We start from the raw sequence: 22,135 nt of genomic DNA, 5'->3' as shown, positions 1-22,135 counted from the left end.
ATAGAAAGGAAGAGGGAAATGTGGCCACAATCAGGAGAAAAATCAATCAATAGAAACAGACAGGATAGACACGGTGGTTCACAACTGTAATCCCAGCACTTTGGGAGGCCAAGGTGGGATCACCTGAGGTCAGGAGTTTGAGACCAGCCTGGCCAACATGGTGAAACCTCATCTCTACTAAAAATACAAAAATTAGCCAGGCATGGTGGCAGGCACCTGTAATCCCAGCTATTTAGGAGACTGAGGCAGGAGAATCGCTTGAACCTGGGAGGTGGAGGTTGCAATGAGCCGAGATCACGCCACTGCACTCCAGCCTGCGTGACACAGCAACTCTGAAAGAAACAAAACAAACAAAACAAAAAACACAAAAACAGACCCAGAATGGACAGTGACGATAGAATGAGAGAAAAAAGAACTTTTAAAAAGATGCTTCAAATACATGCTAAAGAACATAAAGAAAAACAGGAACATAAAGAGGAGAGAAATGAAAGATAAAAATATTTTGATGGTACCAAGGAGGCTTGGGATGGAATGAATACTTAATTCATTGATTAGACTGAAAGACAACTAATACTAGTTACATTGTTTCATTGCTAGATACAGAAATTGGTGGTATTCTGACTCAGAATGATGTATACATTGGACCTTTTGTTAAGAATCAGAAAAGTACAGTCATCCTCCTTTAAACCTTAACTGTTTAAAAAAAAAGTTACAACTAAGTACTACGATACTCCCATTTTTTACATTCAAGTATTACAACATCATTCAAAATAATGTAACCTGTGCTTTGTACTGATAAGTAACTGATTTACGGTAGTCCTACACATTTTTAGGCATCCCCAACCACACTAGGTACATTCCTTTCTAGATCATTTCACATACCAGTTACCTACAGTTCTTTGATGCAACAAATTTCCAATGACTGATGAAAGATAATCTGCACTTTATCCCTTAAGATGGGTGTTTATATCACCAAGAGCTTGGAAAATGGATCAATTCAAGATAAAACATTTTGCTAACAACTTTCATGGTTCACTGGCAAAGAAAAGAAGGCTTATTAGCTTGGCACTCCAGATATGGCCTTGTCCATATGGCAAAAAAAAAATACCAGATTTTTCAAAAGTCAATCAAACCATTCTGGCCTAGCTATTAAAATAAACAGCATGGTCAATAAAACCGGTGGTGGTATTTAAGTCCGTCTGTTATCTCCCAAAAGACTGGAAGAACATTACTATCAGAAATTGAATCTGTATTTCTCTTTCAACCCCAATAGCTTCTAACACAGAACATGATGCATGGCAAGAACATATTCTCTAAATATAAAAATCAGGACACAGCTGACATATGGTCTAACAATAGGACAAAAAAATGGAAATACAGATGAATATAATGATGCTCACAGAGGTCAGATAATTTGCCCAACATCCAAGTAAGTGGCAGAGCCAGGATCTGAATCCAATGCCTCATGCGTCTGTCTACAATAGCACCTCTCGGCACCAGCACACACCTGCACACACAGGTAGAACAATACCTGTGCAGCCACACAGGCAGGCTGAGATCACAAAGTTAAGGCCCAGTGAAGAGAGAGTCTATACTGAAAACTTCCAGAATCCTGAAGATCATCATAAGCAAAGAATAGTATTAAAATTCATACTCATACAAAGCAAGCCATGTTAACTCACACACATGCGCGCGCGCACACACACACACACACACACACACACACACACACACACAGTGTTAGAAAGCACTATCAATAAATATTCCAAAGGTAAACAAAATGTGAAGAGTAGCCTTAGTTAACCGGGGACTGATAATTTTAAATGGTGGTTAAAATCTCCTAACACATAAGAGTTCTTTTACTTTTCCATCAGTAGATATTTATATTGGTGGCTCCTTAATTTTTTTAGACTTGTGTTTGAAACAGAAATCTAGGGGTAAGGGAGACCAGCATTATGTTTCATGGAAAGTACCAGTAAGTTAATAAAAGGTCTAGTCCAATGAATATACTTATACTTCTGAATACATATACATCTACCAAATTTTTTCATTTCGAATTTTTAAGAGTAGGCATCTCATTATGTTGCCCAGGCTGGTCTCAAACTCCTGGCTTCAAGCAATCCTCCCACCTCAGCCTCCCAAAGTGCTGGGATTACAGGCATGAGCCAGCATGCTGGGCCTGCATATACCAAGCTTTTAAGGACACAAATTTATTCCTTAACATTTAGCAATTTTTACTCAGCATCAAAACTGGCACAGCTAGTGAAAGTTAATAATATGCACTTTATACAAACCATTTAACATGGTTATAAAAGACAGACATGCAGTATTTCATAATCTGGAAGAAATGAAAAATACCTATTTACACATTTATCTATTTTCTTTTCTCATTGCCAGCATCAGCCGGTCAGAATTCCAGTCTGTGCTGGGTATATTTTTACGTTTTAGATTAGCTACTCTCCCCCCAAAAAACTAAGATATAACTGTGTTTAAAGACAGGTGCCTGGAATTTTGGCTTTTAAGAAGTTCCAACCATATGTCCCCCACCCTGTAGGGTCTGTCCCTGGCTCTGATCTGATCATTCATATAAAGTCAAGGTACAGTTTAAGAAGAAGAATGGCTCTTTTCTGCACAAGCATCCTATTAATCTGAGGGCCCATCTCTCAACTTCACTGCATCAGAGCCATACTCCCTAGGTGGCAGCACAGACGCCTGGGATAGCAGCCACTACCTGAGTCCACCAGGCACGCTGCACATCCGAGGCCACGTGCTAGGCTGCATCCAAAGCAACTAGAGAAATATTCTGAAAATAAGGTATATGCATGGATAGCGATCTCATCTGGTGAGCATGCCACACATGAGATGCTTTGTTCTTTCCAATTGATGGCATACTCTAAGAATGTGGCCAAACTACGTACTTCCTGCCTGCTGCATACAATAAATCCATCTTAACTCTCAGAACATATGAAATAGAAAATTTACACGTTATTATCAACTGTTTAAAGAATTAAAGAAAACTGCCTAAACACACACACACACACACACACACACACACACACACACAGAGCTTTCCACAGCCTAGAACTCTTAGCTTTAAGTACAGTTAAAAAAAGAAAAAAAAAAGTTGGATCAATTAGCAGCCTTCTGAATGTTGGAAACATCTTAACAGTGTCTCAGAGATGAAACAGCATAATACAGAATGAGAAAAAGAGAGAAAGTTAAATTATGTCTGCAGTCATAATGAATCAAAGCCCAGAAGGAGGTCTGCAAATCAGCAGGTTCTAATGAAATATTAAGGTAAGTGATTATTGATGAAAAATGAATAAGGCTTTTTGATTTCAGCAACCTTTAAATCACACCTAGCTAATTAAAACAACTCAAATGCATTCATTTATTCCTTGACAGGCATTTAGCTATCCTTGGATATACAGAGACTTCATTTTAGGAGGTATGTATGTAGTTGACCCCAGGTAAGTGGAAAAAATGTGCCAGAAAAAGACATACTCGGTAATAAAAGAAAAAAAAGTAAGCCCCTTTACAGATTTTGTTTATCATTTCCAAGCTGGAAATAAAAAAAAAAAATCACTCAGGATATTTCCTGTTTACCATAAAGCAAACATCAATAATAGTACACTACGTATTTATTAACATAGAACTTATTTTAATTAATTATCATATGATACAAGGCATTTATAATACTAATATTATACAATTCTATGGCAGATTTTATTTAAATGTATCATAGAGCTATTGAAGACGGCCTTATCATTCCCCTCCACACTTCCAGGAGGAAAGCAATTCTCTCTTAAGAGTGAGAATTATCCAGGTTGCATCACAAGCTCTGGGAGAATCTGACTCCAGGCCTGAGGCCCGCACGATCTTCAATCACATCCTCTAATATCATAAACCTCTTTCACGTTAGTCTCCTGTTACAGAAATTAATCTTTAGCTATTCAAGTGAAATACTATACCAAATTACTAAAGATTAAGATGCTTCCTAATTACAGAAATTAATCAAATGTCCATAACCATGCCCATTTTAGCAGCAGTATGTAAGGTAAAGAGGTACAGACATCAGTTGTATCAAAAAAAATACAAAGGTGAGAAATCTAACTTAAGTGGTGTTTACATATAAAAGATGCTACAAATAAGATACAGAATCCAATATCATACCCATGCAAAAACAATCTCTGTGGCAAACTTTAGCTTTGAAATGTCCTTAGAACTCAAGAACAAAGACGATGGTGATGGTAGTGGTGGCATCATACTAATAATAGCAACTAACACTTACGGGACTGCTCTGTGTGCTAGACAGTGTTCAAAGTGCCTTATATGTAGTCATTCATGTCATGCTCACAAAAAAACCCCAGTGAGGTAAGTGTTATTATCCCCATTTTGCACAGAAGAAGTAAGGCACAGAAGGTTAAATGGCAGAGCTGGGATGTGAACTTAAGCTGGCTTCAGAGCTTGTGCTCTTAAAAATACCTACATCACATCTTACCTTATCATCTTATGGTGTGGTGTTGTATCAAATCCTCTTTTTCTTCCCCCCTCCCCCAAAACTATATAAGTTATATGAAACCTGTAAGAATTATAAGTTTAACATACAATAAGCAAAAGGGACTTTAACAGTTAAAATATTTAACTATATTTTGCTGATAGAAATTCCAGGTTTCTTTTCTAAAAACAGGCCCTCTCTGCTCCTACACAGCTTACAGTCTTATCACATATAAATCCCATAAACTGTCTTTGCTGTGCTGATGAAGAGTTTGGTTTATCCATTCCTTAATTTATTGAACATATTTGAATGTCTATGTGGTAGAACTTAGAATACAGCAGTGAATGAAACAGACAACACCCCCTGCCCCACTCTAAAATGCAACTTCATTCTAGTTGGAGGAGACAGATGATAACATTTTTAAAGTGCGTTTATGCCACATCATAATGCCATAAGGACTAGTAAGAGAAGGCAGGGAAGGGAGTCAGGGTGTGCTGGGGAGGGGGAGGGGAGAGCTGCACTTTTAAATTACCTGCGTGTTGTCACGTCAACTAACTCCAGTCACTGCGTGGTGGTGCTGCCTGCCTGCCCCCAGCTGCTGTGCTGTGGGGACAGAGCCAGGCCTCTCAGAGGCAACTGAGGTCCCTACAGGTGTGTGCTCCTGAGAGCATGACATTCCACGCAGAAGCACCTCTGACTCACTCCCTCCTAAGGACTGAGGCTCCTGTGACGTCCCAGAATTTGCCTGGGCTGCCAACCAACTTGTTATCTCCTGGCCCTTCCTCTCCCTTCCCAGCTGCTCTCCTTGGAAGCCACACAGGCAAACTTAACCCTGATGGCCATGGGCAAGCGCTGGCAGAGTCCAGAGAGGGGTCAGGAGAGACAGTTCATGGAAAAGGGTGCTTCCTGTCTGCACACACCTCTCTACAGTGATGGGGAAATAGTAGCCTTGCTGATCTGTGTCTCAGCCCTGGATCATCCCGATACAGTGGAGTTTATCACCAGTACCTGCAGGAAACATCATTGTTTATTTTACCATTATTCTGAGAACACAACTTCTGTGAATATATATGTTTATGTGTATGTATATATATAACTTTTATATATATGTGTATGTGTGTATGTAAGTCTATATATATAGGCACAGTCGTTGGTTACACATTTTCAAGAATGGACTAGATATAAAAGTGGGGAAATGGTGCTCTCATGCCCTTGCTGTAAAGGAAGTCATAGTGAACGATCAGAAAACCACCTGCACTTTTAAAAATCAACTGACATACTGTTTCAGTTACAAATGGGTAGGATGTAGGAAACTGGAACCTGTTGGTCTGCAACAGTGGTCAGCAAGGATAACGCTACATTTACATCTAGTTTGCCTTGATCTGGTATAAAAGCTGGAAATCTTATAAAAAAAACCAAGACAATTCAAAGATGTGCTGGTCTTTACAAGAAACTGTGGGAGTAGGTTTTAGATTTGTCTGTTACAAAGAGAGACTAATGGAACTCTCCCAGATGCAAATAAAATTCCTTACAAATAAATATCAGAAGCAAGGTGTGGACTCAATCATTACTTTGTGACATTTGTCTGTGTATCTGAAATGGCCTAGTAAGGTAGTTCGTGTCAAGTAGGTGCTCAACAGATACTGTCCTTGACTCACATTAGTTCTTTCGCCCCTGATGCTCCAGCAAAGCCTACAGGCCCTAGCAATACTGTAAATCATGTGTCATTCCCAGTCATGAATGGCCAAACCAAGAATGTTAAATTCCTCAAATGCTTAAAACTATATTAAAGACATCGATATTCTGACAGACCTACTCTCGAACTGATCCATACAGTCACAATCACCACCCACAGTGATGAGCCATGGTACCTGAGGCCTAGAAGCCATCTGGTTGCTACCTTGGAGGGTCTGCAGCATCTCTTCATGGCCTGGCTCTCCCTCATTATCCCGCAGGTCTTAAGGCTCAGGTACCTGAGGTTTCAGGACATCATGAGTGTAGAGGCTAAGCAACCCATAATTGCTGAAATATCATGGAAAGTTTCAAAGAATCAGACCACTCAGAGAGGACACAGCGGTCTGCCGGTGGCTTTTGGGGGCAAGAGGCATCTAGGAACTTTCATAGTAAAGTGTTCATCGTATTTAATATTTACCAGGAAGATATAAATCCAGTACCTTAACTAGGTCCCCTGTCGGTCAAAACTAGGTCAGCATATTGTCACTCATAAGTGGGACATTAATAATGTGGACACACAGAAGCAGACTGTGTATGATGGGCAGCAGAGACTTGGAGGCGGGGGAGTGGGAGGCGGCTGGATGATGGGAAGTTACTCGGTGGATACAGCATGCACACTGCTCCAGTGATGGGTGCACTGAAGGCCCTGACTTCCCACAATATAATATACCAAAGTAGTAACACTGCACTTGTACGTGATGAATATAAACAAAGTAAAAAATTTTTAAGGCCAGGCATGGTGGCTCACGCCTATAATTCCAGCACTTTGGGAGACCGAGGCGGGTGGATCACAAGGTCAGGCGTTCGAGACCAGCCTGGCCAACATGGCGAAACCCCAACTCTACTAAAAATACAAAAATTAGCTGGACGTGGTGGCACGTGCCTGTAGTCCCAGCTACTCGGGAGGCTGAGGCAGGAGAATGGCGTGAACCGAGGAGGCAGAGCTTGCAGTGAGCCGAGATCGTGTCACTGCACTCCAGCCTCGGCAACAGAGCGAGACTCTGTCTCAAAAAAAAAAAAAAAATTAAGATAGAGTTACATTTGCTATAACAGCTATGAACTCTCTTTTTGTCATTGTAATTGTGTAATCAACATTTAAAAATAGTGATGAAAGGTATTAACATCTAGGTAGGTATACGTGTGTGTGTGTATGTGTGTGTATATATAAAAATTTAGCTCTTTCCCATTTAGGAATTCAGGATGCAGCTCCAGCACACCACCCCTTAGAAGCCCATCCCTCCTCAATCCGAGTCAGTCTCCTTAGCATCCTATTTAATTCTTATCACTCTGTAAACAATACATTGAGTGTGGTCTGCTATGTGATACCAGGTGGGGTGACCTTGAGAGGTGAACAGGTCTAATTCATTTCCACCCCTACCACTGGCACCTACCACAATTCTTGGCCCACAGTCACCGCCAAATTGTGGGGAAGTGAGTAATCAGTCACAAAGGCTGCCAGATACACTGACAGACAGATGTGTACAAGAACTTTGGGCTTAGGCAAAGACTTTAAACCCTTGACTGTTTCACAGGGCTGAAACATACAGACCAAAGGAAAGAAGGAAATAGAAGGAAAAGAGTAACTAGAAGTCTGTATCCTCAATCAGCTTTAGTTTTTGTTACAAAGCAGGTATTTTTTAAATTATGCTAATAGCTTGCAAAACCCCCAAAACCCTCCCCCATAAATTCTGTTGCATCCAAATTCTAGCAATTTACGATTTAAATCATTTTTTAGGTCTCCCTCCCTTCCGCCACAGACCACACAGTGACTTTGTGAAATACAGAGAAAACCCTCATTCCTCAAGACACTTAGCTGCCAACTGCCAGAAAAAAAAATCACCGCAAGTGTTCCAATCCACGCTGTAGTTTGATAGCACCCCTTGGAGTTGTATTGTCTGTACCTGGCTCAACTGGACCTCTAAATCCCCAGCACACCCCAATTCCATTTGCATCCTGCCCTTCCTTTCTTTAAAAATCCTAGGTAATAACAATTAAAAACCAACTTGGAGTTAAATTTTTATTTTACCACTGAACTGCCTTCTAAGTACCTGATGCACGTTCAGTGTATTATATAACTTTCAAAAGACTAAAAAATTATTGCTTTTCAAACTTTCTGCCCGGCAATGAATGACCTGTTAAGTAATCAAAGCAGAGGCCAGAGAAAAGAGGAAAAAGATATCTGTTATGTGGCTGTCATGCAGATTTATCTGGAGGGAACTGTTTTCAGGTCATGATCATCAGTAAGCTCTGAAATGGCAAACCTTTTTCCTTTTAAATAACACTTTTCTTCATGGAAGATGACAAACTCTTATTTTTAAAATATATTTTCACAATTCCAGAATTATATGAAGTCAACATGAAACTATAGCAGTATTTTTCACAGAGGTGATTTATAATTATTTTACATGTCACTATTTGTAGCTTTTGAAAATTTATAAAGAAACTTACTTTTCCATTATTAAGTACATTTTTCTATATAAATTTACAGTATAAATAAGATTTTAGGGGGATTCATTTGAGGGGAACTTAGAATAACTACCTTCTATTCCAATGGTGTTGGAATCAACACATGAACCACATCAAAACAAAATTTAAGCAAATCTGATTTCAAAATTGGAATTAAAAACAATCTATAGTAGAGTTTAAAAAATAAAGATTTACTAACTGAAGCAGTGTAAGCCTTTCATCTGAGTTGCTGGATACACTTCAAAGTTCAGAATATCATATCTTTCAACATATTCACTAATTATTCACTAATTCAGCCTTTATATTATTTCCTCTACTTAGATGGACATTATCCATCAGTTCCAAGTAGTGAAGCTTTTGTCTGAATTTGTGCACATCAGGAAATCCTCTGGCCTCATGAACTTGGTATTCACCATTTCATCTGGACAGTCTGCAGCTTTGGTAATGAGCTGAGCTCCATGGGCCTCTGCTCTGTCGTTTGCTCCACACTTGGTCAGGCCCCAAACCCTGGCAAGGGCCAGGCTGGCCTCTCTTGGAGGCAATCAGGACCTTCAGTTAAAATAAAGGTGATAAAGAAGTGCAGTCTCAGGCTAAGATCAGTTTCTTGCCTGTAAGTGATATTTAATTTGCATTTAGACTCTGTAAAAACAGTTAAGCTGCAACAGACATCCACCCACCTCACCAAAAGGAATCACCTTGGAGACAACTACCTGGCCCAAAGCATTTTGTTTTAGGAACAAATATTTTCAAATCCCTGTATTCTTAAAGAGTCAACACAAGACCCCCTATATAGTCTATGGAATAGAACTAGTAATGAAAGGCATAAACTGATACAGAAAATTCAGTTTAAAAATATCTGTGAGTTTTAAAGAAATGTATATATACAATAATCTACATTAATTCACTCTAACATTGGAGTCCATTTTGTGCAATGTCAAATGCATATTCAAAGTAGTTATTACATAGCCATAGAACAAATGAATTCTCTAGTTACTTCCTGTTCTGTAACGATACAGAAAGTTTATAATTTTCACATTTCTATGTACACACCTGTTTTAATGAAAAATGCTAAAGATATCTCAACTTGCTTGATTGGAAAAGAAAACAGGTATCTTAAAATCAACTACTGCATCTCCTTTAGTTACACAAAATCAACCAATGGGGGAAAAAATGGAAGAAGAAATGAAATAACAAGAGAAAGAAAGTAATCAAATAGTTATTTACACCAAGGACTTAGGGCACCCAAGGAAAAGCTCTAGAACATCTGGGAAGTTAATTTAAAACTGGATTGTGGATTTAGGGCTCGATAAAGTCTCCCAAGAAGTTGAAAATGCATCTCACAACGGGACTCCACATAAATCCTCATGAATTTTTATTAATAGTTGATTGATATTCCATCCTTATGCAGGAGCAAGGAAGAAAATAACGCAAACTTAAGATCGAAAAATACCAACAAGATTGGTACTTGAAGCCATGGGTTTGGACTGTCTAAAGGACAGGAGAACCAAGCGATTAGGTTGAAATAAAAAGATGAGTTATCGTGCCAAATTGTACATGAAGCAGGATCTTGGAGCTTTTGTTAGAAGGCTAAAATCAAAAGAAATAGCAGGCAGCTCCAGGAGATTTTGATCATGGAATGGCCTAAAATCTCTTTAAAGACCTAAAAGTTCAGTGGTCTACGAAGGGAAAGACATTAAAACAAAAATGCAGATACTCTGCTGGAGGATTATTTCCCTGCTAACAACCAAAGTCTAAAACAGTTTTCATTTATCCCCATATTTCTGCAGAATATTTAAACTTCCTCTAAGGCTAAAATAAATATATAAATAAACAACCCCCATTACACATTACTTCTACAAACAAATTGTGGTTTCGGGCAATGTTAATCAACAAAAAGAATTAAACAAGAAGTCTTTAAAATTAGCCACGACCTTATTTATGGCTTCATTACTTTCAAGATTTCATTTGTTGGGTGCTTTATGTCACCTCAGCCTTTAATTTCATTGCTGCATCTCTAACTATATTAGAATAGCTTAATGGATGGTGATTGCCTGTTTTTAACTCACCAAAATTTAACATTTGCAAAATGTATAACACCAAAGAGCCATGTAATTCACCCATGTATTAGATGCAATTGGATTTATCCTTTTAAACTGATCCTCTAGTATGATGTGAACCAATATGACACAGTCTGATATAATTAGCCTGAGATTGGACGTCTTATAGGCCCATAAACACCATACTGAGGGCTTAGACTGCATCTTGGAGACAATAAGCCACAGAATTATTTTAAGCAAGGGAATGACATGGTCATATTTTGTTTCAGGTACAAAACTCCAGGTACTGGGTGAAATATGGACTTGTGGAGAACAAGACTGGAGATGGGAGAGGGGTCAGGAGACAACCATCAGTATCCATGGGCCGCATGACAGAAGGAGAGAAGGATGTGGAATTACTTATAATTGCAAATTGGTAGGGCTTTGTCTCTGACTGGGGGAGCAGGCTACAAAAGGCTCTGGCTTGAGATGTGTGGGTTGTGATTGCATTTGCTGAGATTAGGCTGTTGAAACTAGTGGAGGTTTAGAATAAGAATGATGAATTCTGTTTTAGATCTGTTGGGATCAGGTGACTGATAGGCACAGGAAATGTGCATTCCCAGCTGATGGTGCTGGAGAAATCTGGGGCTTGTAAAGAGAGAACTGGGCTAGTGAGATCAGGCATCATAATGCCTAATGGTAGTTAAAACCTTAACCAAGAAAATCATATAGGAAATAGCAGTGATCCAGAGCTATTTCCCTAGGGAATCCAAAATCTAAGAGGAAAAAGTAGAATAGAACCTCTAAAGAGACAGCTAAAGAATAGTTCAAAAGGGCACAGTGGCTCACACCTATAATCTCAGTGCTTCGGGAGGCCAAGGTGGGAGGATTGCTTAACCCAGGAATTCAAGGCAGTATAGCAAGACCCTATGTCTACAAAAAATTTCAAAAATCAGCTGTGCATGGTGGCACATTCCTGTAGTCCCAGCTACTCGAGAGGCTGAGGCAGGAGAAGCGCTTCGGCCCAGGAATTTGAGGTTGCGGTGAGCTATGATTGCACCGCTGACTCCAGCTTGGGTGACAGAGCAAGACTGTCTCTAAACAAAAAGGATAGTTTCAAAGGAAGAAGAAAGCAGTACCACAAAAACAAAGAGAACAGAGTTTCAGGAATGCCACAGAGTAATCTAGAACGCAAAGGACTCAAGTTTCATTGAATCAGGCTTCTAGGAAGCCATTAGGAAACAAATACACCATGGGTACTGCAACAAATCACCACAAGTGTATTGCCTTGAGACAACACACATTTATTATACTATAGTTCTGGCAGTCAGAAGTCTGAAAGGTGTTGGCAGGGCCAAGTTCCTTCTGGAGGCTGGAGGGGAGAATCTGCTTCCTCGCTTTTTTTCCAGCTACTGGAAGCCACCTGCATCCCTTGGCTCGTGGTCCCTTCCTCTGACGTCAGTCAATAGGGCAGCATCTTCAGTCCTTCCTGACTCTGCCCCTTCTGATTCCCTCTTTCACTAATAAAGCCTTGTGATTACACTGGGCCCAAAAGGATAATCCAGGAAAACCTCCCCATTTGAAGGTCCTTTTCGCCTTATGAGATAACATTCACAAGTTCCAGAAATTAGGGCGTGGGCATCTTTGGGGAAGCATTATCATGCCCATCACACAATGACAGGAATGAACCAGAGATGTGGGAGAGAAGATATGGCAGTCTACGTCAAATGTATTAATAATCCTTCAAGAAGTCTGAATTAGAAGTGAAGTAGGAAAATAGGGAAGCAAATAGCTAGATGGTAAAAAGGGAATTTTTCTTTTTTTCTTTTTGAGAGACAGAATCTCATTTATCGCCCAGGTTGGGGTGCAGGGTCTCATTCTGTTGCCTAGGCTGGAGAACATTGGTACAACAATCATAGCTCACTGAAGCTTCGAACTCCTGGACTCAATGATCCTCCTGCCTCAGCCTCCCAAGTAGCTGAGACTACAGGTAGGTGCCACCATGCCCAGCTAATTTTATTTTTTGTAGAGACGGGGTCTCACTGTGTTGCCCAGGCCGATTTTGAACTCCTCAAGCGATCCTCCTATGTCAGCCTTCCTAGTAGCTCAGACTACAGGTGGATACCACCATGCCCAGTTAATTTTTAAATTTTTTGTAAAGATGGGTTTTCGCCATGTTGCCCAAAGTGGTCTCAAACTCCTGGGCTCAAGCAATCCTCGACTCGCCCTCCCAAAGTGTTGGGATTACAGGCATGAGTTGCCACACCTGGCCAATTTTTTTCTTTTTAAACAGTATGGTAGACATTAACATGTTTACATGGAAGTTCCAGTAGAAAGGCAGAGGCTGAAGACAGGGGCTCAGAGGAGACACTGACGGAGCAGGTACCTTGAAGGGGTGGGGCTGGGATCTGGAAGACTGTTTAGAGAGCTGGCCTGGAAGGAGGAAAGGTGATCTTAAGCTATTAAGGAGAGGCAAGTGGCCCAGGCACAGATGTGGCTGGGCTAGAGATCTGGAGCTGAGTTGTGGTGAAGGGAGCAACAAAGTTTGGAAGAGTTGCTAACACGAACGGAGAAGAAGCTAGCCAAGGCCAGAGATATTAGTAGACAGCCAAGGACACTGAGATCAGGCCCAGGTTGGATGGAGCACATTAATTAGCAAAGGCACCAACTTGCAGAACTCACATTACAATGAGATTGACTACCTTCAAGAATTACTTTCTCATATTTCAAGAAAAGCAGAGGTAAGTAATACTAAGCAAACATAAGTAAAGTGGTATTTGACTTTTTCAGTAGCAAATACAACTTTGTTATATGACCCAACATTTCTAAAAGAGCACGTTTAATAAGTGCCTATATCTAAGAAAATTAGTTTTGTTCTGTGTTTGCCAGGCTTCCCTTTGACGCAACCGGATTCTGATTTTAACGGGAGGGGAAACAAGTTCACAAAGGTCTTTTCTTTTAAAATCGACATTTTTCTCTTTAGTGGTAAAATGCATGCAAAAAGCATGTGATTATGGTATTTATGTTTCCATTAAGGTGTCCTCAGCAAGCAGGGGGAGTCTAGCCTACTATTTTCTTGCTATTTAGATTTACAGTGACACAGTTCGTATTTTATTCCCATTATATTTGAGGACAATGCACTCCTGGTGGCAAATGATTGCATAGTGACAGTCAGCAAATGTCCATTAAAGCTGTCTTTCTGCAGAATATTTAACTACAGATTCTGGTCTCTGGATATGAAAATACAAATTGCATGGTGTCCTCAAGCAAATAAAAAAACATTATTGACTAGGATTTTATCATTTCTTTGTTAAGAATTTAAAGTGTACTAAACTTTCCAAATTAGAATTGTGTAACCTATAGGAAAAGAAACTTTCTGGTGTCAAGAAACACTGAACAGGGGCCGGGCACGGTGGCTCATGCCTGTAATCCCAGCACTTTGGGAGGTCAAAGTGGTTGGATCACTTGAGGCCAGGAGTTCGAGACCAACCTGGCCAACATGGTGAAACCCTGTCTCTACTAAAAATACAAAAATTAGCCAAGCATGATGGCACGTGCCTGTAATCCCAGCTACTCAGGAGGCTGAGGCAGGAAAACTGCTTGAACCCAGGAGGCGGAGGCTGCAGTGAGCCACAATCACACCACTGCACTCCAGCCTGGGTAACAGAGTGAGACTCTGTCTCAAAGAAGGAAAGAAACAAACAAACAAACACTGGACAGAATGCAGTTTAGGAATATGACACCTGCAAGATGACCTTTTAAACAAAATGATTATTTGATCATAGATGCACAATGGCCATTATAAATGCCAGGATAAAGCTGTGTCTGACAGAAATGATAAATTATTTCACAGCTTCACTGTTAACAGTAACAAGCTAACTCATACTGGAGTTCCAAATTGTTTTTTATTAGCCCAAGAGTAATATTTTCCAAAGGATGGCTGCATCAGAGTCAACTGGGGTACTTGTTAAAAATGTGGGTTTGTAGTCAACTACATCTACTGAATCAAAATATCTATGAGGGGAGGTCAGGATCTTTGAGAAGTGCTCCAGGGTCTTTCTACATATGCTAAAATTAGAAAAACCACTGTTTTAGAACAAAGTCTATTACAGTTTTTTTTTTTATGTTTTTATTTTTTAGAGACGAGGTCTCACTCTGTCGCTGATTCTGGAGTGCAATGCTATGATCATGGCCCACTGCAGCCTCAAACTCCTGGGCTCAGGCAACCCTCCCACCTCAGCCTCCTGAGTAGCTGGGACTATAGGTGTGTGATCACCATGCCCGGATAATTTTAGTGTTTTTAAGAGACAGCATCTCGCTGTGTTGTCTAGGATGGTCTTGAACTCCTGGCCTCAAGCGATCCTCCCACCTCTGCTTCCCAAAATGTGGGGATTATAGATGTGAGCCACTGTGCCTCGTCTTTACAGTTCTTAAGATCATGATTCAGGCTTGCCTGTCCCTCTAAGATATAACTTGATGTAAACAGAAATGCCAACATTTTAGACAAGGTTTGAGACGTTCAAGCGGCCCTATTTCCATGGAGTATTGCAAATTCAGACTCAGTAAGAATTTTATGAAAGCAAACCATGAGGAACGTCAAAGAATTTCATGCAAGTACAAAATGAAAACCTTCAAATTACCAAACCAAAGGCTGAAATTGATTGAGAGGTCAGGTCCTTATACCATGACCCGCCTGTCACTCTCAAATAAGGCATTTCATGCTACCCAGCATTTACTTTATTCTAAATATTTATATTATAGAAGCCATCTGTAATGCCTTATCCTGAATTCAGTAACTCCTAATTTAAAGAGAAACAGTTCATGATGTGATGTAATTTATGGAGAACACTTAGGAGACCAAGCTATTTAATGAAGGAAGTGGCATCAGCAGAATTGCATTCCCACACTCCTATATCTATGTTAAGTATAAAGAATCAAACCTGTCTTTATTGATTTCAATTTCATTCCTTGCTTGTTTCTGCATCTATGTGGTGATGCTGAAAGCATATGTGCTTTCCTGAGAGTAAAAGCCCATTTCCTAAGTAACCGTTGCAACAGCAAACAAATAGTGCTTACTACAGACCATGCTCAGTGTGAAGTGCTTTATATGTCATTAACACAGTTAATCCTTCACAAACCTAATGAGGCAAGTACCATTATTATCCCCATTTTATAGATGAGGAAAGTGAAGCAGAGACTTTACACAGCTGATGGCAGAAGAGCCCAGGAGGAAGAGCACGGTGGCTCACGCCTGTAATCCCAGCACTATGGGAGGCTGAGGCAGGTGGATCACTTGAGCCCAGGAGTTTCAGACCAGCCTGGGCAACATAGCAAGACCCCATCTCTACAAAAAATAAATAAAAATAGTTGGGCATCATGTCATATGCCTGTAGTCCTAGCTACTCAGGAAGCTGATGTGGGATGATTGCTTAAGCCCAGGAGGTTGAGGCTGCAGTGAGTTCAATCATACTCCAGCCTAGGTGACAGAGTGAGACCCTGTCTCAAAGAAAAAAAGAGCCCAGGATCAAACTCAAGCATTCTGGCTCCATAGTTCATTCTCTTGTACATTACACTCAACTGCTTCTTACTTTTATAGCAGGATTGTTGGTGGAAATAGGAGTTATCAGAGGATAGCAGTGTCTTAAAGAATTAAGAAGAATAGCTGCTGGCAGACATTTGATTGGTAACATTTCTTTAATTAGATGCATAACAAAATGAAAGGCAGAAGAGCTAATTGAGCAACACTGGAGAATACTGCTCATTACTTAATTTCACAAAATATTGTGGAAATTATTTGACCAGGGGATAGTTCTCCAAAATATACACAATCTTGACCAAAAGACAATGATTCCCTTTGAGCCCTTCTGTGCACAATTCATTATACAGATGGTCCCGGACTTGCTACGATTCAACTTAAGATTTTTCAACTTTAGATAGTGCAAAGGTGCTAACTATTCAGTAGAAACCATACTTTTAGTACCCACACAACCAATCTATTTTTCACTTTTAGTACAGTACTCAATAAATTGTACAAGATATCCAATACTTCATTATAAAATAGGTTTTGTGTTAGAATAGATGATTTTGCCCAGCTGTAGGCTAATGTAAGTGTTCTGAGCATGTTTAAGGTAAGCTAGCTAGCCCATGATGTTTGGTAGGTGAGGTGTATTCAATGCATTTCCAATATGTTATTTTCAACTTATAATGAGCTTATCAGGACAGAACACCATTGAAAGTTGAGAAGCATCTATATTCAGAATGGTTTTTGGCTTCATGAAATAGAAACCTGATTGCAGGTAACTTAAACAAGTAACAAATTCACTTTTCACAGGTGATGAGAACTAGAAGAGCTGCTCACAGGACCAGACTGCTATCCTCTTCCTTCATGTAGCCTACACCTTTAGAATCAGGGAAAATGGTAAAGGACAAAATGAGTCAGCCCCATTTCACTCAGGAAAAGACTAGCTTTATAGGAAGTCCCCACTCTAGGTCTGCTCCTCACTTAGGAGTCAGAACTATGTCACATGGTCACCTCTTAATGCAAGGGAGCCTGGGAAACTTTTAGCTAGGCACTCTGCTAGCCAGAAAAAAACTGAGATTTCTTTTTTTAAGAGACAGAATCTTGTTCTGTCACCCAGACTGGAGTGCAGTGGTACAGTCATAGCTCACTGCAGCCTCAAATTCCTAGGTTCAAGTGATCCTCTTGCCCTGGCCTCCCAAGTAGCTGGGACTATAGATGCATGCCATCACGCCTGGCTAATTTATTTTTATTTTTGTAGAGATGGGGTCTCACTTTTTTGCCTAAGTTGGTCTCAGATGCTGGGCTTCAAGCAATCCTCTTGCCTTGGCTTCCCAAAGTGCTAGGATTACAGGTGTGAGCCACTGTGCCTGGCCTACGCCAACATTTTTGTGAGTTTTAAGCCTTGTTATTCATATCAAACACAAGGATAGGATCTGCTTCTCTTTAGTATCAATCCAACGTGAAAAATCAAAATGTTACCCACGACACTAATAAACAGTAGTAACAGTGACACTGTGACTACAGCCTACAGTTCATGTTATAATAAAATTAAACAGACATGGGACTATTTCTAGACACAGCATGATGCTATCTGATAAAAAGCATTTTATAAGTAATACGTAGAAATTGAGAAAATGTCCGATTTTGATGCCAAATTCACCACATTTAATAAATCATCCCTGGCTGTTTCCATGTGGGGCTACCAGATCCATATTTCTGACTATAAGATCAATTAAAATGACTAAGCAGTGAAATGTAGAACGCTGCTTCCTCACTGAACAATGAAAATCCCAGAACAGATGCAGGCTACACGTCAGACTGTCAATTGCCTGCATTCCCATGAAATCCAAAAATTTGAATAGTAAAGGTCATTGGACACCAATTGCAAATTTTGGTGGAATTTAGTCAGTTGACAGGAGTTTCTCTATTGTGTCTCTTCTTCATACAGGAAATAATCTCTGTGGAGTTCCAAGTTGCATGTTTCCGCTTGAATAATTACTTTTCAGAAACATTAGTATAAGCATATTCTAGATCTTCTTACAGGCATGTTATTTCACTGTCTGAATTTGGGTTTACACACATGAAGGCACTATGGAATGCTATTTTCACTGTCTCCAGTTAATGACAACAGAAGCGGGCTGAACTTCGCGCACACATGATGTCCCTGTGGGAGGTGCAGGCCAAAGGCTGCTGAACAGGAACATACAAAAGAACTGCAGAAATTCAACAGAGAAAAGGGATGGGCAAGACTGTGGGGGTTGGCAAACAAACCCAAATGAACCTGCCATGGAGCAGCCACCACCATATTCATGATTTGTGCAAGAGTTTAGATTTAAGAAACATTACTGGCCACATTAAGTTAATGTTGTTCATTTGAATGTAATGGCTTTGCCATTTTGTTTGTATTTAATTTGTAAAGATGTTTGGCTTTATGGTTGTATAATGGTTGTCAACAGAAGGAGTTTAGTCCTATTTTATTTTTACCCATATTTAAGTAACATTATAATCAAAACAATTTAGTTCAATACTGCAGTAGCAAGAGATTGTCTTTCTATAAAAAAAAAAAAATTCCTATACTCCTCAAGTCTGAGAAACACTTTTCTATATAGCTTTTTCTCCAACAGGAACAGACAATGGAGGTGATACCATGACATCACAGCCAAATTCACATTCTGTTAAAGGTAGGTGAAGAAGTGCTTTACAGGTACGATAATTCCCAACTTTTTGGATTAGTAACATCAATGTTTGTTTAATGGACATCTTATTCTCTGCAAAAATAATAATTACAAAAAACTAAAGTTTCCATAGTCCTTTTTCTTAAAAAATATAAATTACGTCTCTCCTGAGTTGGAAGCATCTCACAAATTATCTAGTCTAATCACCCTTCTGGAGCACAAATGCATAAAAGTATCGTAAGTCTGACAGCTGCTGAGGCTGTGCTTGAGTTAGGATGAGAGGGGCTTTTGAATACAGCAATGTCTAAGATGTGATTCTGAGTTACTTACTGTTTGGTGTAACTCGTCCTCATGACTAAAGTCTCCTCCAGAATGTTTCGCTGAGTGCATTTTGGCAGAAATTAGGAGGCTGAGTTTGGGGTTAGCACAGTGCAGGGTACGGACTCCAGGTGGGGATGCTGGAGTCCAGAAACAGAGGCTGTTCTGAGCATGTAAGTGCGATTGAAAATTTGCAGACATTTACATGCAAGATTTAGACTCTTGGAGGGCACTATGATTTAAACTGGGGCTTAAAGCAACCACTTCTGGGCCTCAGGAGCTGGGAGGACAGAACCCATCTGACTCCTGGCTTTGATGTCACGTGGGACTTCTGAGCTGTGTGAAAAACTGCTACATGGTAGTCTACTATTTTTCAGGTTTTCAAAGTGGATGTGGAAGGTGCTGAAAATGATGAGTGCTTTTATCAACGATCAATAATATGTCAACTAATTTTTTTTTTTTTACTTCCTCCAAAAGTTACTAACTGACAACACCAGTGTTCTGGTGTCCTTTCTCTCAGGAAAACAATTCCAATGGGACATTCATGGCCTTCAAATGCTGTTTGACCTTCTGTAAGCAGCATTCACAAGTATGGCAGAAACCAAGTAAAAGCTTTTAAAGAAAATGTCACTGTCACTGATAATAATTGTATTCTTTGGATCCTGACATATCTGTGGTTAGATAATAAGCAAGTGAACCTTCTAGGTGATCAGAGCAAATAAACCATATGCCTCCTATGTTAACTTACATGATTCAGTCATTATAGTCAATACCAAACAGACCTACAGATTTTCATAAGACCATAAGGAAAACCTAAAACCCAACAAAAGTAAAACAAAGCAACAAACCAAATACTCTGGCTATAGCATTTCATATTAAGATCTGGCTTCACATTTGCTATTTTTAAAAATACTTCGTCCTGGGTTTGCCTGAGAGTTACCTGTCGCATCTGCAAACCTCTATTAAAAACAGCTGGAAGTAGCTAAAATAGAAACTGGGCGCAAAAGGTAGCAACCAATAACACATGGATGCTATGGATGAAGTAGTTCCAGTACATCTCTAGCCTTGTGAGGGTTCTTACAGTGCCATCCCCAGGACCAATGGTACCAGCATCAAACCTGGACATGGGTAAGAAATGCAAATTATTGGGCTCAACCTCAGACCTACTGAATCAAAATTTGGGGAGAGTCCATCAATGTGTGTTTTAAGAAGCCCTCCAGGAGATTCTGACACACACTAAAGCTTGAGAGCCCCTGGTTTTAATGAAACCTGCTGTTCATGATGTTCAAAGCCCAGTTCCTAAATAGAGCAACACTTATAAGAAACCACTATAAGAGATGATGGGCTGAGGGTATCATTTATGACAATAACATGCATATGTCTGATATAAAAAGAAATGATTATTTGTGAACTAAACTCCTCATGGTGCTTGAACATACAAACAAAAGAGCGGGAAAAGATCTGTTTAAAATTGTTTCAGTTAAAATTTTAAATAAATATATAGCCATTAAAACACAAATAACATGCAAATCAAAACCACAGTGAGATACCATCCCACACCAGTTAGAATGGCAATCATTAAAAAGTCAGGAAACAACAGGTGCTGGAGAGGATGTGGAGAAACAGGAACACTTTTACACTGTTGGTGGGACTGTAAACTAGTTCAATCATTGTGGAAGACAGTGTGGCGATTCCTCAAGGATTTAGAACTAGAAATACCATTTGACCCAGCCATCCCATTACTGGGTATATACACAAAGGATTATAAATCATGCTGCTATAAAGACACATGCACACGTATGTTTATTGTGGCACTATTCACAACAGCAAAGACTTGGAACCAACCCAAATGTCCATCAATGATAGACGGGATTAAGAAAATGTGGCACATATACACCATGGAATACCATGCAGCCATAAAAAAAGGGTTCATGTCCTTTGTAGGGACATGGATGAAGCTGGAAACCATCATTCTCAGCAAACTATTGCAAGGACAGAAAACCAAACACCGCATGTTCTCACTCATAGGTGAGAAGTGAACAATGAGAACACTTGGACACAGGAAGGAGAATATCACACGCCGGCCCCTGTCATGGGATGGGGGGAGCGGGGAGGGAAAGCATTAGGAGATATACCTAATGTAAATGACGAGTTAATGGGTGCAGCACACCAACATGGCACATGTGTACATATGTAACAAACCTGCACATTGTGCACATGTACCCTAGAACTTAGAGTATAATAAAAAATAAATAAATAAAATAAAATAGAACACAAATAACAGATAAATAAATACTGAAGCTGAGGGATACCCCAAATATCCTGACATGATCATTACACATTCTATGCATGTAAAAATTACTCACATGTATCCTATAAACATGTAAAATATTATGTATCAATTAAAAATACAGTTAACATTGCACTCCTGTGTGCTACGCTGATATACATAATTCAGACCTGTGGTCTGTGGCTGTTAATAAGCAATCTGTTATACTACACTATTCTTCTCATTTACCGATTCTTTCATAATATAAAGTTATGCCACCTAAGAAAAAAAGTGATCCATCTAAATCATAAGTGGAACAAATCATGTCATTCCCCATCTATTTAATTGCCACACCTAAAGGCTCTCCTAGCAATAAAAGGACATATCACTTAAGTAGAAGAGTCATAATTTTAAGTTTGCTTTTTATTTGAGTTATAAACTAGAGGTTGGTTCTCAGGTATAAAACCATCTTAAGAACAAAATGAAATATGTTGGAATCATTAGAAAAGCCATCAAAACCTCTGCTGATCCTTCCATTAGGTTTCAATTTGTGTAAACTCAATACTTTTAGACACAACAGCTTTTTAAAAGCCATTAATAAAAGGCAATTCTGGTTTG

The 22,135-nt window shown here is 39.6% G+C and overlaps 1 protein-coding gene across 19 annotated transcripts in view; it reads right to left on the bottom strand.

Moving 5' to 3' along the window:
- Positions 1-22,135, bottom strand: part of PARD3 (par-3 family cell polarity regulator) — a 716,537-nt gene that overhangs the window by 142,781 nt on the left and 551,621 nt on the right. The window lies entirely within an intron of this gene.

This window comes from Hylobates moloch, unplaced genomic scaffold (assembly GCF_009828535.3).
Source record: "Hylobates moloch isolate HMO894 unplaced genomic scaffold, HMol_V3 SCAFFOLD_3, whole genome shotgun sequence".
NCBI lineage: Eukaryota > Metazoa > Chordata > Mammalia > Primates > Hylobatidae > Hylobates > Hylobates moloch.
The sequence above is the reverse complement of the archived record's forward strand: the minus strand, read 5'-3'. Positions and strand labels throughout refer to the sequence as shown.